Consider the following 14,266-nt stretch of genomic DNA (forward strand, 5'->3'; position numbering starts at 1 on the left):
CAAGTTCAAGGTCATGAAGCTCTGCCCCTATGTTTTCTTCTAAGAGTTGTATGGTTTTAGCTTTTATATTTAAGATGTTGATGCCTCAATTAACTCTTAAAGGAGAAAGGAACACATCTGAGCCCAGGGCTGATTTTCTTTTCTTCCTCTCTAGGTTTGGGCCTGGGAAACAGCTACGTTAAACCCAAAGAACTTTTTATTTAGTGCATAGAGATGTTTTCCAGATGCTTTCCATTATCATCCGGTCCCTACAGCATGTTATTGTATTCTGACAACTGGAATCTGGCGATGAAGAATCATATTAATAAGCAATCGTGACGCTGAGATTTACTGAGCCCCTGCTCAGCCTGAATGCTTCACACCTGACGATGAGCCTCGCTTCTCCCACGCTGGGCCTCAGTTTCCCCAAAGGTGAAATAAGATTTTAGCTGAGATGTCTCCAAGCATGGCTGTGGTCAGTCCTGGTGCTTGGGAAGCCTAGAACTTTGCTTGCTGAGGCGCCCTTCAACCAACCTGCTGCTACCCAAATTCTGATCACCCGGCAGGGCTGTTTTAAATTTCTTCAGCTGCGGCACTTTTAACGGGCAGATCCTTGTGCAGAAGGCTTGTTTGTAAACAAATAAAAGTAGAGCTTCTCTGGGCGTAGCAGGTGGAGAGGTCTCCCCACGCCTCACCCTCCCTGGGGCCTTTGAGGACAGCGCCCAGATACCCAGGAGAGGCTGCTGGGGGGATCGTTCCCCTGGCAGCCGGGGGCTGGAGTCCATCCCTGAGATGCCCCACCCAAAGCATCAGCCCTGGGGGGCTTCCAGCTTATTTCCACATGATCCTCATCCTCTGGCTAGTGAGGGCAGAGGCTAGTGAGAAGAAAGGGGGCCTCTGTCCCACTGTAGTTTTGAAGGATATTCTCCAGCAGGAGGTTTTCTGTCCAAGCCCCAGCAGCAAAGAGTACCCTCCAATGGGGTCACTGTGTAGTTTAGTGGAGACTATTGACTAAGGTAGCTTAGGGTTAAGGGAAACCAAGAGGGGATGGTGAGGCACCCCTGGCCCCCAACAGGTGACAGGAAAGCCACCACACCCTGGATATGGCTGTAGGAAAATTGTGGCCATCGGGGGACCATGCAGCTACCGCCTGACCAGCAGGGCTAGGGGCTCCCTTGCCTCTCCCCGCCTGCTCCGCCATCTCCTCCCCACAGCTCCTAATGCCACACCGAACTGGAAGCTGGAGAGCAGGGACTTGGGGAGGGCAGCCAGTGGAGGTCAGCCTCCTGGGCACAGGACAGGTTAGTAAAGGGCAGCGAATGGATCTGGAGCAAATGTGGGACATCCAGGACCTGCCCCTTAGTCTTTCATGGTTTGAGCTTCTCACAGGGCTTTTTTAATGTCAGTGTTCCAGAAAGTTCCATCTCAGTAATGTTCTTGGTCTGGGGAAGGCCCTTCATGTAACTGTCAGGGGACTACTCCTTCCCAAGAGTAGATGGGTGCACGCAGTGCTCTCTGTTTTTAAAAATATGGTAAGAATCGCACTGGACTTGGAATCATCTGGCTCACAGAGATATCTGGGGGAAGGACAGGGGTGTCTTTCTGTAGAAAGCAAGCTGATTTAAATCCCTCAGGGGAAGAAAACTTCCTGGAGTCCTGGGTTGGTGTTAGTATAATAATAAAAACAAAGTGCCCCTGTGTCCATTAGTTCATTTTGATCCTTCCAGCAACCTGAGCAGGTGGGTAGGGTGGATGAGTCATGACCTGCTTTTAGCAGGTGAGAAAACAGAGGCTCCGAGGAGTGCAGCAAAGACACAGCGAGTCAGCCTTTGAGACGTGGCTTCATTCTGCTTTCTTCACTTGTCACTATCTAACAATACATTATACTTCTACTGGATGATCTCTGGGCTCCTTCCCTCATAGAATATAAGCGTGGTGAGGGCGACGGCTTGGTTTGGTCTCTTTACTGGGAGGCTGTAGCGTTTCGTGGTCAAGAACTTGGACTCTGAAACCAGAGTTTCTGGGTTTGTCCCTTACTAGCTCTGTGTCTGAATTTTCTTGTCTGTAAAATGGGGATAATAGTGGTACTTACCAAATGGGCTTGTTATGGGAATTAAATGAGTTTATGTATGTAAGGTGCCTGGCATCTATTAAATGATCAGTAAATATCTGTTGAATGAATGAAAGTCGCAGCCCTGTGATGGGAACAATGACTCCAAGCACAGTGCTCTGTTCGAGTGGTAGTCGAGATGGGAGTTATTCTTGGGATCCACATCCATAAACCCCTGGACTTGGTATACGCAGGGCTGGATCCTGCCCCCAAACAGCTAGCTCGGAAGTAGGCCTGCCAGTCCTTATGCGTCGTCTCTCCCCTCCCCTCTTCCTTCCTTTCCTCAGCTCCTTGTTGAGCTTGTTTGCTAGACACTAGCAAAGATACACAATTAACTAGCCACCTTCTCTGCCTTCAAGGAGTTTGCACCGCTGCCTATTGGCCTCCGGTGGGGAAACACTGTGCTGAGCGCTATAATGGGAGACAGACTGGGAGGGCAGAGGACATCTGAGAGATAAAGGTGGAGAAGTGGCGCCATGACCCAGCCTGAGGACCCCCACACTCAGTGCCCTCAGAGGGCCCCCCAGGGCCACGTCCAGGGCCCAGAACCTCAGATGGAACGGAGTGCTCAGTCAAGGTATGTCAAAGTAAATCAGACTCCTGTCGAAAACCAGAGCCAAGAAGCTGAAGCTACGGATTTCCTGCTGCGTGCCTGGCCCTGGGCTGGGGCCCAGCTGCTCCTGGAACAGGCCCCTTCTGTGAAGCAAAACACCGGCTGTGGAAGGTCCACAGAGCAGGCCTCGCGCAGCCCACGAGAGCCCCTGCTATTGCTCATTCAATGGTCACTCGCTCCACACAGGTAGTGGGGACCCAGAGACCAAGCCCTGTGCCAGGTCCTACTGCTCCTGAGGCTGGTCTGTCCACCCATGATGGTGGGGGATGTGGGTGGGGCGTGGTCTTCTCTCCTTGCTTCAATGACGTGTGGCCTTATTCAGTTGGATGCTAGGTGCTGGCTTCTAGAACATTCTTAGAACTCAGAAACCTAGCAAGTGGAAAGAGCTTCATGGCTTTGAGTCTCAGTTCTGACCTTTGGCGAGTCACTTGACCTCCATGACCTTCCATTTCTTCACTATAAAATGGGAGTAATAATAATAATAATGCCTACTAACCTCACAGAACTGATGAAATGATCGAGTGGGGTTATGACTTGAAAATGCTTTTTAAAATTTTTAACTAATCGTCATCAACTAATGACGTTGAGCATCTTTTCACCTGCTTATTTGCCACCCACATATCTTCTTTGCTGAAGTCTTTTCAGATTTTTTGCCCATTTTTTAATCATCAGATAATTTGTTTTCTTATTATTCAATTTTGAGAATTCTTTATATATTCTGGATACAAGGCCATTGTTGAATGTATGCTTTGTAAATATTTTCTCCTAGTCTGTGGTTTGTCTTGAAAATGCTTTTAAGTGGTAATATGCATCCTACATGTTAAGGGTCTCCCTAAGTGACTCAGAATGGAGACCCCAAGAAATTCCACCTCCATCTATCTCTGCTTATCTCCTGGCGGTTTCCCTGGGGCATGTTGGTCTCCTCTGAGCAAGGTCAAGGGTTGGAGCCATGAGCTCCGATAACTTGGCTCAGGGGTGGCAGTGGGAGGGGTGGGAACAGAATCAGAATATATTTGTCATGCCTCTGTGTTCCTCAGCCGGTTTCTGCAGGTGTCTGCAGGGTTGTGTCCTCAGCAGCCCGATCCGTACCCCTCGATGAGAGCATCTCATTGCTGCCTCTCTGACTCCAGCTCCACATTCCACACTGTTTGGGTGTGCAGGTTATTGCTAGGCTGCTGGGGCAGGGACAAGCTGGCCCCACACCTCCAGGGTGTTCAGGCTCCAGAACTCTCTGATCTGGAGAAGGGCACCTGAGATAAGTTCAAGGCTACTGGCTTCTACCTCTCGCCTTGGGCCCAGAGCAGCCCCTCACCAGGTGCTGCCCACACCAGGCTCTCACCTCTGCTTCATGGGGGACCTCTTTAGAAGCCCCGCCAAAGTCTGTCCTCTCTCCCTCCCTCTTTGTCTTCCTTCTTCTTTTCTTTTTTACCTCCTTCTTCCCTCCTTCCTCCCTTCCTCTCACCTCTCCCTCCCTCTCTCCTTCCTTCAGGCGGCTCCACGCTGGCTTTCCGTTGAAGGGAGCAGAAGGAGAAATTCTGCAGGAAACTGCTATTGAGGTTGTCCAACAAATTGTGAGAATGAAAAGTTGGAAATAACCTAAATGTCCATCTATAGGGGATTATTTAATAAAGTGAAATATAAAGTTAAATAAAGGTACAATGGATATTTTTGAAACTGATGATGTAAATTCATATTCATTGGCATGGAGCAAGACCCAGAGAATACAACTGGGTTAAAAAAAAAAAAAAGTCATAGAACAGCTTGAGCCCATTTTTGCAAAATGGTACCTGTGTGAACAGATGCACCAAGAGCTTATCTGAAAGGAGGCTCAGCCAGGTGATCACACCCATTAGCTCTGGGTGGTGGGATTTCAGTTTCGCTTTGGTTTTTTTTAACCTTCTTTAAACTTATCAGTGTTGCCTGAAGTTTTTTCAATGACAAGGACTATCTTTAGGATCTGAAATTATTTTTTAGGAAACAAAGGTCAGTTGGATGTGTCTCAAGAGGCTCCCTTTGGTTTTTCACCCCAAGGTGGTGGTTGGAGGGTCCTTGCTGGTGAGCTCCAGGACCCACATTCCCAGGTGTTGTTTGCCTCCTTGGAGGAAGGGGGATTGGTGCCCTCCCAGGAGAGTTGCGGGATGAAGCCTTGGCAGATCGAGGAAAGTTCACAGTGTGCTCCTTGAAGACCAAACATGGGCATGGAGCCTGGGCCCAGAAATAGCGCTTTGCCCCAGAGACCCTTGGAATTCTGCAGGGTCATCTCAGGGAGGGGAGAGCCCAAGCAGGCCACTGCCGCAACCTTCCTCACAGGTTCTAAAATGGAAGATGGGGCCTAGGACAGATGCCTTTGAACAAAGACAAGCTGGGACCCAGACAAGGAGTTCTCTAAAGTCAGCCTAGCTTGAAGAGTCTCTGATGCCAAGCCAACTGGAGATTTCCTAATTAATCGTGAAGTCTGTGGGATCCCAGGAACATGGTGGTCAAGGCTGCTGACGACAGATTTCTCCTGCTGCATTTCTTTCTTTCTTTTTCATGCTGCATTTACACTTGTATCTCAATTTGATTTTATTTGGCACTAAAATTCCATTTTCATTTTATTATCTTGACTTATCAAGATAAATTATCAATTACCAAAAATATTTCCAGCTTTTTATCCTCCTCAGCATCATTCCTCTTTGTAAGAAGTATTTACTTTCATTTTTCCAGATTTTTCTTTGCTTTCCATGACTCTCCCAAGGTCAAATAAAGCCCAGTGTCTGAAAAGCTCAGGTGGATTCAAACCCCAACACAGGTGGGTAATCTCTTGTTCATTCATACATCAATCCATCATCTATCCATCCATCCATCCACTCATCTATCCATACATCCATCATCCTTCCATCATCCACTCATCCATCCATCCATACATACATCCACTCATTCACTCATCTGTCATCCATCTATCCATCCATCTATCTATCCATCCATCCATCCATCCATCCATTCATCATGTATTTATGGTGCTCCCTCTGGGGCCAGGGACTGGGCTGGAGCAAACTTTGGCCTTATTCACCTGCTCTCTGTGAGGATACCATGGCCCCCACAGAGCCATCGCAGGGAGTGGGAGCATCATGCTGGACACACAGTGCTATCTTTGAATACCTACCTCACTTCCTTATCTGGGATGATAATATCCATCTCACCAGGTTGTTACACAGGAGAGGTTGTTATACGGGTAATAATCACCTATGTGATTATTAGAGCCTAGGTGCTTGAGCAATGACAGCTGTGAGTTCTAAATTCCTTGGCAGCAGGGACCCTGTCTGGTCCACTCCTGCACCTTGCAGAGGGCAGCACAGAGTAGGCCCCAGTAGCTGCTCCCAATCTAGCCTTGTCCCTGGCCCAGCTCCTGAGGTCATATGGTGTCAGGAGAAAGCCACACATGACCCTGGACTCTGGGCGTGATTTGTTCTTCTGCTGTTCAGAGGCCCCACTGAGGAGAACATTCTGTAGAGTGCCCCCACACCCCTAGAAAAGAAAACGCTTAGGACAATCAGGCAGATGAGAAAACTTGGAGGGCCAGCCCCGTGGCTTAGGGTTAAGTGCTCACACTCCGCTACTTGGATCCCGGGCACGCACTGACGCACCGCTTCTCCGGCCATGCTGAGGCCGCGTCCCACATGCAGCAACTAGAAGGATGCGCAACTATGACATACAACAACCTACTGGGGCTTTGGGGGGAAAAAAAAAGGAGGATTGGCAATAGATGTTAGCTCAGAGCCGGTCTTCCTCAGCAAAAAGAGGAGGATTAGCACAGATGTTAGCTCAGGGCTGATCTTCCTTACACACAAAAAAATAATAATAAAAAAAAAAGAAAGAAAACTTGGAGCGACGGCGCTGAACCAGCCCAAGAAACAGGATCCACTCTTAGCAAATAACTCCTGAACGGAGGGCCTAGGGTTCTGACTTCACTGCAGGGCCCCCAGACTGGATAAATAATCAGCCTTTGGTTTCCTTTTGCTGCTTCCTGCCCCCCCCACCCCACCCCTTTTCTTTCCTTCATATCCCTTTTCCTCCTCATCTCCTGGTCCTGGGCCAAACAGCGTCTACCAAGAATCTAAAATTAGCTCTTTAAGAATCAGCATCCTGGGAAGTGAAAGTTCCCCCAGACCCTGGGGACTTTCTGACACATGTATGCATACACACAGACACACACACAAGCTTGCACACGCAGAGGCCAAGGATGTTGACAGCTGCATTCGTCAGGAGCCAGTGGATTCCCAAAGACTGAACTCAAGCACAAAACCTTCCCTGAATCCCCTGAGGAACTGTGACATCAATTCTCCAATTCTGGAGTTATTTTTTTTAACCTTTTTTATATTAATAATATAATGAATGGGCATTTATATATTAATAACCAGTGATGTACCAAGTTGGGGGGTGGTGGGAGCAGATGGCCGGAGATATGGTCAACGAAGGGATGCATTGACCGCAGAGGACGTAAAAACAATAACGAAAACTGAGTACAAATCAGTCTGCTTTTATTATCGCCCTGTGCTGGCCATTATAAATGATGTCAAAAGATAAGTACTCCCCCCTGCCAGGGAGGACCCACACACACACGCCTCCCCCCTTGGGATGCTGCTGTAAATAACAGTTTTAATGGTACTACAAAAACATGAAAAATGTTTTTGTTTTAAAGAAAGAAATAAGAAGGAAGGAAATTCTGACACACACTACGACGTGGATGAACCTTGAGGATGCTATGCTAAGGGAAATAAGCCAGGCAAAAAAAAACAGATTCTGTATGATTCCACTTGCATGAAGTATCTAGAACAGGCAAATTCATAGAGACAATAGAATGGTGGGTGCCAGTGGTTGAGGGAGGGAGGAACAGGCAGTTAGTGTTTAACGGGCACAGAGTGTCAGTTTTACAAGATGAAAAGAGTTCTGGAGAGGGATGGTGGTGATGGTTGTACAACAGTGTGAATGTACTTAATGCCGCCGAACCATACACTCAAAAAGGGTTAACGTGGTAAATTTTATGTGTATTTTGCCATCATAGGAAGAAAGAAGTCAGGCACGATCCAGCACAGGCAGTAGAGCATCGAGGCATAGAAGGGGCCGCACAGACCAGGCCTTCCCCCATCATGTAACCTCTGGCAAGTTACATCAATGTCGTCAGCCTGTTTCCCACTGTGAAAAGAGATCGGTAATTCCTACTACATCACAAGAGTCAAGGTGGGTTAAACAAACCAGGTAAACAAGTCCGTCCTGGTAATTCAATCACAAGAATTTAGTGTAAGATTTGTTGGAAGGGTGTTGAAGGGAAGTGCCGCCAGACCCGTGGGCAAGTGGCCCCCAGTGGTCAGCCCCGAGAGAGGATGGGAGGCTCAGCGGAGGGTGAGCTGATGGAGGAAGGAGAGGGAAGTGGGAGGCCAATGTCAGGCTCCCAGCCTGGTGGACAATGTGACCCTTACACACAATTGGGGCTTAGGAGCAGGGGAGGATGCAGTCACTTGTTTGAGGACTCGGATTCCATCCAAGGTGCTTTTCTGAGTCCTTTGCGTAGCAACTGTGGGCACCGTTGTGGTGAGCTGATTAGATTTATTCAAAGGATGCCAGCTTGATACTTGCCTTGGGAAGAGCGTAAGCACGGCCCACCATACAGCCCGGGTGAGGGAGAAGGGATGCCCTAACATAGTAGGGAGCAGTGGGAGAGCTTGGCTTTGTGGCACGTGCCCACTTATGCATTCAACAAATACAGTGAGCAAGGACTCTTCCTGGCAGTGGGGATAAAGCAGCAAGCAAAACAGACCACACCACTACCCTCATGGAGCTCACATTCTTTTTGGGCCAGGGGATGGAAAATCAACAAGCAAATAAATGTATTGCATTTCGAATGTTGATCAGAGCTGCTAGGGAGAGCAATAAAACGAAGTAAGTCAGATGGGAAGGCAGGGGTGGGGTGAGGTTCGATCTTAGGGTGACCAGGGATGGTCTCTAAAAACGGAGACCTGAAGGAAGTGAGGGAGGCATAGGGAACAGCAAGTGCAAAGGCCTTGAGGCTGGCACAGGCCTGATGTGTTGGAGGGACAGTGAGGAGGCCAGGTGGCTGGCGTGGGTGAGTGAGGTCAGAAGGAACAGGATGGGGGACGAGGCAGAGCATGAAGGGCCTCATGGGCAATTGTGGGGATACTGGGGAGCCCTGGAGTGTTTGAGCAGCACAGTGGTGTAAGCTGACTTGAATGTTTAAAGGTTCCCTCTGGCTGCATGTGGGGAAAAGCCTGAGGGGCACGGTCCAAAGGAGGGATCGCTGTTATGAGGTGAGTGGGATGCCACGGGGCCTGGGTGCCCAGTGGAGGTAGAGAGAGGTGGCGTGGGCAGAACTGGGAGGCCTGGGCAATGCCTCTGATAGACTCGGATCCTGGGGGTCAGACCTCTTTTCAGCCATCCTGAACCCCCCTCTTCTGACACCACCGCACACCAGCCACCTTGGCCTGAAACCACAGCATCAGCTTGTGTCTCTGTCACTGTCACCCACCACCACCTCCCATGGGTCACTGAGTCCTGCCCCAGCTCTGAACCACTGGCCTTTGCTGCACCCTCACCTCGATGGCCTCCAGGCACCGGGATGTGAGGGTCCCCTGAACTCCACGCTTCACCCACTCAGAGCTCTGGCTTCTCCGCACCACACCCCCTCCCGCACCAGAGCATCCCGGGGCCAGGCCCTCCTCTCTCCACTCACCCCCGGCACTTCCTGTCTGCTCCTCCTCCCCCAGGCCCACCCCGGAAAGAATCCTCCACCTTCCTCCCCCAGGCTAGCCTAAATGTTCTAAAATGGCACACTAAGAATGACTGTGGATTTTGTTAGGTGATCGTGGTATTTTGGTTTTAGTTTTTAAAGCCTCTATCTGTTAGAGATGCATTCTGAAATATTTATGGGTGAAACAATATGATGTCTGAGATTTCCCTTAAAACAACACCAGCAAAAAATCAATAAATACAAAATTAAAAAGGTGGGAGGAGAAGAAGTAAGATGGTGTTGGTAATCGTTGAACCTGGGTGACGGGAACTTGAAGATTCGTTTGTACTATTCTTTCTACTTTTACGGACTTGGACCTTTCCATAATAAAAAAAGCAAAACAAGCAAACAGGAGTACAGCGCTGCTGCAGCCTTCAAGGGCTCCCTGCCCTCAGGACCAAGTCCGAACACCTTCTGAGCGTGAGTAGCCAGGTGGGGCGCGGCTCCCTGACGCCGTTCAGAGCTCCTGGCTCATGAGGATAATAAAATGCAAACGGACCTGTAGTCGGTTTTATCATTGATTTAAAATTCCCTACATACAGTGCAAGCCCTTACTGCCTGGACGCGGGTGGACACCTCCCACTGTCCCCTTCCCTGTACACCAGCCCATCTTTGCCCGGGCGCCTGGCCCCATCATCCCTCTAGCAATCATGAACCACCTCTGTTCCCAGGGCAACCATGGCTATTTTTCTTGCCTCGGTGCCTTTCCTATGCTGTTCCCTCTGCCTGGAGCATCTTTCTCATAGTTTTTCACTGGCTAACTCCTGCTTTTCCTGAACACTTTGCTCCCACAACACCTACTCCAGGAAGCCTTCCCTGCCCTCCCCTGCCCTGTGTTGTTGCAATTGCTGTCCTGCTCCCACTCTGCTGGGAGGACCCATCTCTGCTCATGTTGGGAGGGCGGGGACCAGGTCATCTCATTCACCGTTGCGTGTCAGGGCCTGGCACAGTGGGGACTCGGTAAATATTTGTTGAATAAATACATGAAATTTTATTCCTATTTCCATTTCAGTATGCAGCATATTCCTTCTCATCACCACCCAATCTCCTCGCCTGCCTTGAGAATAAACATTTGTTAACAGTTCCACAGTAGCTTTAAGCCTAATACTCCAATTTAGGAAGAGGCCACTCTGTCTAGCCAGATCCCAGAAGCCTGAAACACCCAGAATGCAAACCCTTCCCTGGAGGGAGATTCCCCCACCCCTCGCCTTTTGATAGTTCATCTGAGGGTCTCAAAAGGATGCACCTGCAGAGGCTGAAGGTCCATGGCGCCTCTGAGGCTCCCCTCTGCATCTCTTCTGGACATGAGAGTCACCTGGAGACCCAGGCCTCCTCCTGGGCCATCTCAATTAGTCTCTCAATGGGAGCCCAGGCGGCAGGGTATTCAGGGCGCCCCATGTGATTCCAATGTGCATCCAGGGCTGAGAGCCACTGGCCTCCCTGTGGGGAAGGCCCACTGCTCCGAAACACCTGCCACATGCTGAGGGCATTTAAGGCGGACCAGGGGGCTAGAGGCTGCGGCTTCCTGCCGGGTGAGTGATGAATGGGTGGTGGTCTGTCCTTGTGTGTGGTGAGGGGGTTCCTGGGGTGGCTGTGTTCTCCCCAAGCCCTTCTGTCTGAGTGTTGACCAGACACCTTACTCTTGTTTGGGGAACGAGCCACGAAGCTGTTCGGGGGCCTCAGCAAGGCTGCTGGCGTCTTGCCCTCCCAAAGCCGGCAGCCTGCCCAGAAGGGCCGAGGCTGGGTCTCTCCTTGTTGAACACAGCCTTGATTTACAGAAACTGTGCTCCGTGGCACTGGGCTTGTTTCCAGGATGGGTAAGGAGGATGTGGCAGATGGTGGGTGTCCGTTTCCTCTGCGGAGCCCAGACGGGGGCTCGCAGGGCGCGTGGAGCCGCGTCTAACCACAGAGTGGCCCGGAGAGCGATGTGCCTGGCTTGTGTCCCCTCTCCCGGAACTATCCCTCGGGACATTTTCACCTGTGGGAATTGTCCACCCAGTTCCACCCCCTCCCATGAAGGCTTCCCAAGCCTTAGAGGTGGGATCCCTGGGAGGGGGTCTCCTGTTTTCTTCCTGCTGGGACACCTGCCTCCCCTCTGGGCCAGCATGAGCCCTGGAGGGACGCCAGGCTGTGTGTCTCCCTGCACCAAACGTGGTGTCTGGACATGTCTTGCCCATGTTAGTAAAGCCCTGCGGGGAGCCAGAGGATGTTAAGGTGGGCCCTGCCACTGGGGCACATGACCCCTGTGACCATCCCTGCCCCCTCCCAGTCCGTAGGGCCCCACCCCAGCCCTAGCAGTGCCTGTTGCTGACCCACACACCTTGGGGCAGAGGTCAGCTATGTCCTTCCTGGGGCACGGGCCTCACTCATTCCAACCCAAGATGTAGTTTTAGCTTAAAACAAATTCCACTGTGTTTGAAGAAGTGGCTGTTAGTGATGTGGATCTGACTGACCATCCATCAAAAGATGTCTATGGTGCAGGTGAAGCAGAGAAACTTGTCGAAAAACCCTATCAAGCTCCACTTTCTATAATTAGCCCCTCGGTGCACCTGCAGAGCGGCCGGGGCACATGGAGGGGGGGGTGAGTTTTTAAAGGTTAACTTGGAGGAGGACTGGGGTGACTGAGAGTTAATGTTCAATACATTTCTGAAGTATTTAATTTTCTTAAGCTGTGATTGTGTTAATTTAAAATCAGAAAAATACTACTTTATAGAAGCCAATTCTTGGCTGATGAGATATATCTTAATTTAAAACAGTTCTCAGTTCATTAAAGAGGCTCACAAAGGTTAGCTAGATCTAGAAAAATATAGAAAAAACCAAAATGACCTCTAATACCCCAACCAGAGAAAGCGATGTAGTGCCATTGAGACTTGGCCAGGGTCCCTTGGCTGGGCCTCTTGCACCTGACACCCAGGGCAGGGGTCTCATAGTGTGTGGGGAGTAGCAGAGCCAGCCTGAGGCTGGGTGTGTGTGTAGATACAGCCCCAAAGTTGGTGACATTTGTCTAAATATCCAGGTCAGCTTTCTCTGGATCTCCAACTTAGAGAATCGATGAAGAATGTTCCTGACTTTGATTTTGTGCATAACTTAAAGCCTCCAATTCGGCGTTTTCATACTCCTGGTTAAGGACAACAGGGTGGCGCCTCTCCTGGATGCTACAAATAGCAATGTGAGGGGAAGGAAGCACATTTTGAGCTGAGACTAGAGAAGACTGTGAAAGCCAGAAGGATTTGCTTTACAGCTGGCTTTGCAGACTGTCCTCAAATGAGATGGTTTGGCCAAATCCGTGACTTGCAAATTGCTCCCTCCAGAAGCCTCAGGGAGAGAGGGCGACCCTGTTGGATCTGAAGTTGAGCTTTCTCTGCTTGTGTCATCTCATACTGGTTTCTACTTGAATTTGATTTGAAGGAAGGTGGAGGCCATCTGAACCCCTGGATCCACTTCCAAGGTTCCTTATGGCCATACCTTCTGGGATGTGGCAGAAGGATGAATGGTTCCCGTGGCAATGGTGCTAGAACTAGGCACTGCCTTGCGTCTCCCCAGAAGTGAAAGCATTTCATTCCCTTATACACATTCAGACAGTCTCATGAATTGAGCTGGTCGGGCCCCTTACAGTGGGTGAGACAGCAATGAGGTGGCAACGCGTAGCAGAGTATTTCAGAAGTGGCCTCTATTGTTTCCATTGCTTAAAACCCGTGCTTGCCTATTTTCCAACATCTCACCCCATGTGTTAAGTGCCACCCATGGTGGTGACTCAGTGCCTTCCTAATCAGACCTTGTTACAGATTGTTGGCTGCAGAGCTTAGTGATCCAAAGCATGGACGCAAGAGTCAGACAGATATAGGCTGAAGTCCTGGCTCTGATACTTAACAGCTGTGGGAACTCAGGGGTTCTGCGGGAAATGACATCTGAGATGGTTTCCCCACCTGCTCTATCTACCTTCCTATTAATGTTGCTTCATTTAATCCTAAATGTCCAACATTCTTGGCACGTAATAAACATGTTTTGGCCATTGCTCTCTGAAATAGGCCCATAAGACTAGTCTACTCCAGACTTATAAAAAATGCCATATGTCTTATCTCTTGGAGATGTAGGATACAGCTTCTCATTTAAACCTGAATCTCAGATTCCAACTGATAATCCTCTTGACTCTGGTTATTATACCAACTAGAAAACTCTTGTGTTGAGATGGCGTTTTAACAGGTATCATGATTAATATCAACGATTTACCTTTTGGTCATAAAAAGCAACTCTTGGCTTCCTTGTGGGGCAGAATTTGCAATTATGTAGAAGTAGGTGAAAGAAGAGGTCATGGTTACTCTCTGGCCTGAGCTTCCAGTGCCAAGATTGTCCTGCCACATAGTTCTCTCCTCTTCCTGACGTGCTGGCTTCTGAAGTGTTGCTGGAGGGAAAGCTACCTCCAGATTGAACTTTCAACTGAATTAATCTAAAGCCTGAGATTGTCTTAAACCAACTTCAGTGAGGTGCTTCTCCTGGTAAATACACAGCAACTGAAGGACTACTGATGTCATTGAGGCACCTCTACACTACATGCGGGGTGGGGTGCGGTGGAGGGGGAGGTGGCCAACGTGACTTCGTTAACAGAATGGTTGAGAGCTTCATTAATGTTCCTTTGAACCATTGTTTCACTCTCCACCTCTCCAGATTGGGCTGTGCTGGGGGAGGGAGGGAGACCGGTGAATTCTAGGAAGTAATTTACATGTCCCATTTTTGGATTTGCAGACAAGTTGTACCCTATTCTTGCCCAAGCTCCTAAGGA

The sequence above is a fragment of the Diceros bicornis genome, chromosome 26, assembly GCF_020826845.1.
Source record: "Diceros bicornis minor isolate mBicDic1 chromosome 26, mDicBic1.mat.cur, whole genome shotgun sequence".
In the NCBI taxonomy this organism is placed as follows: domain Eukaryota; kingdom Metazoa; phylum Chordata; class Mammalia; order Perissodactyla; family Rhinocerotidae; genus Diceros; species Diceros bicornis.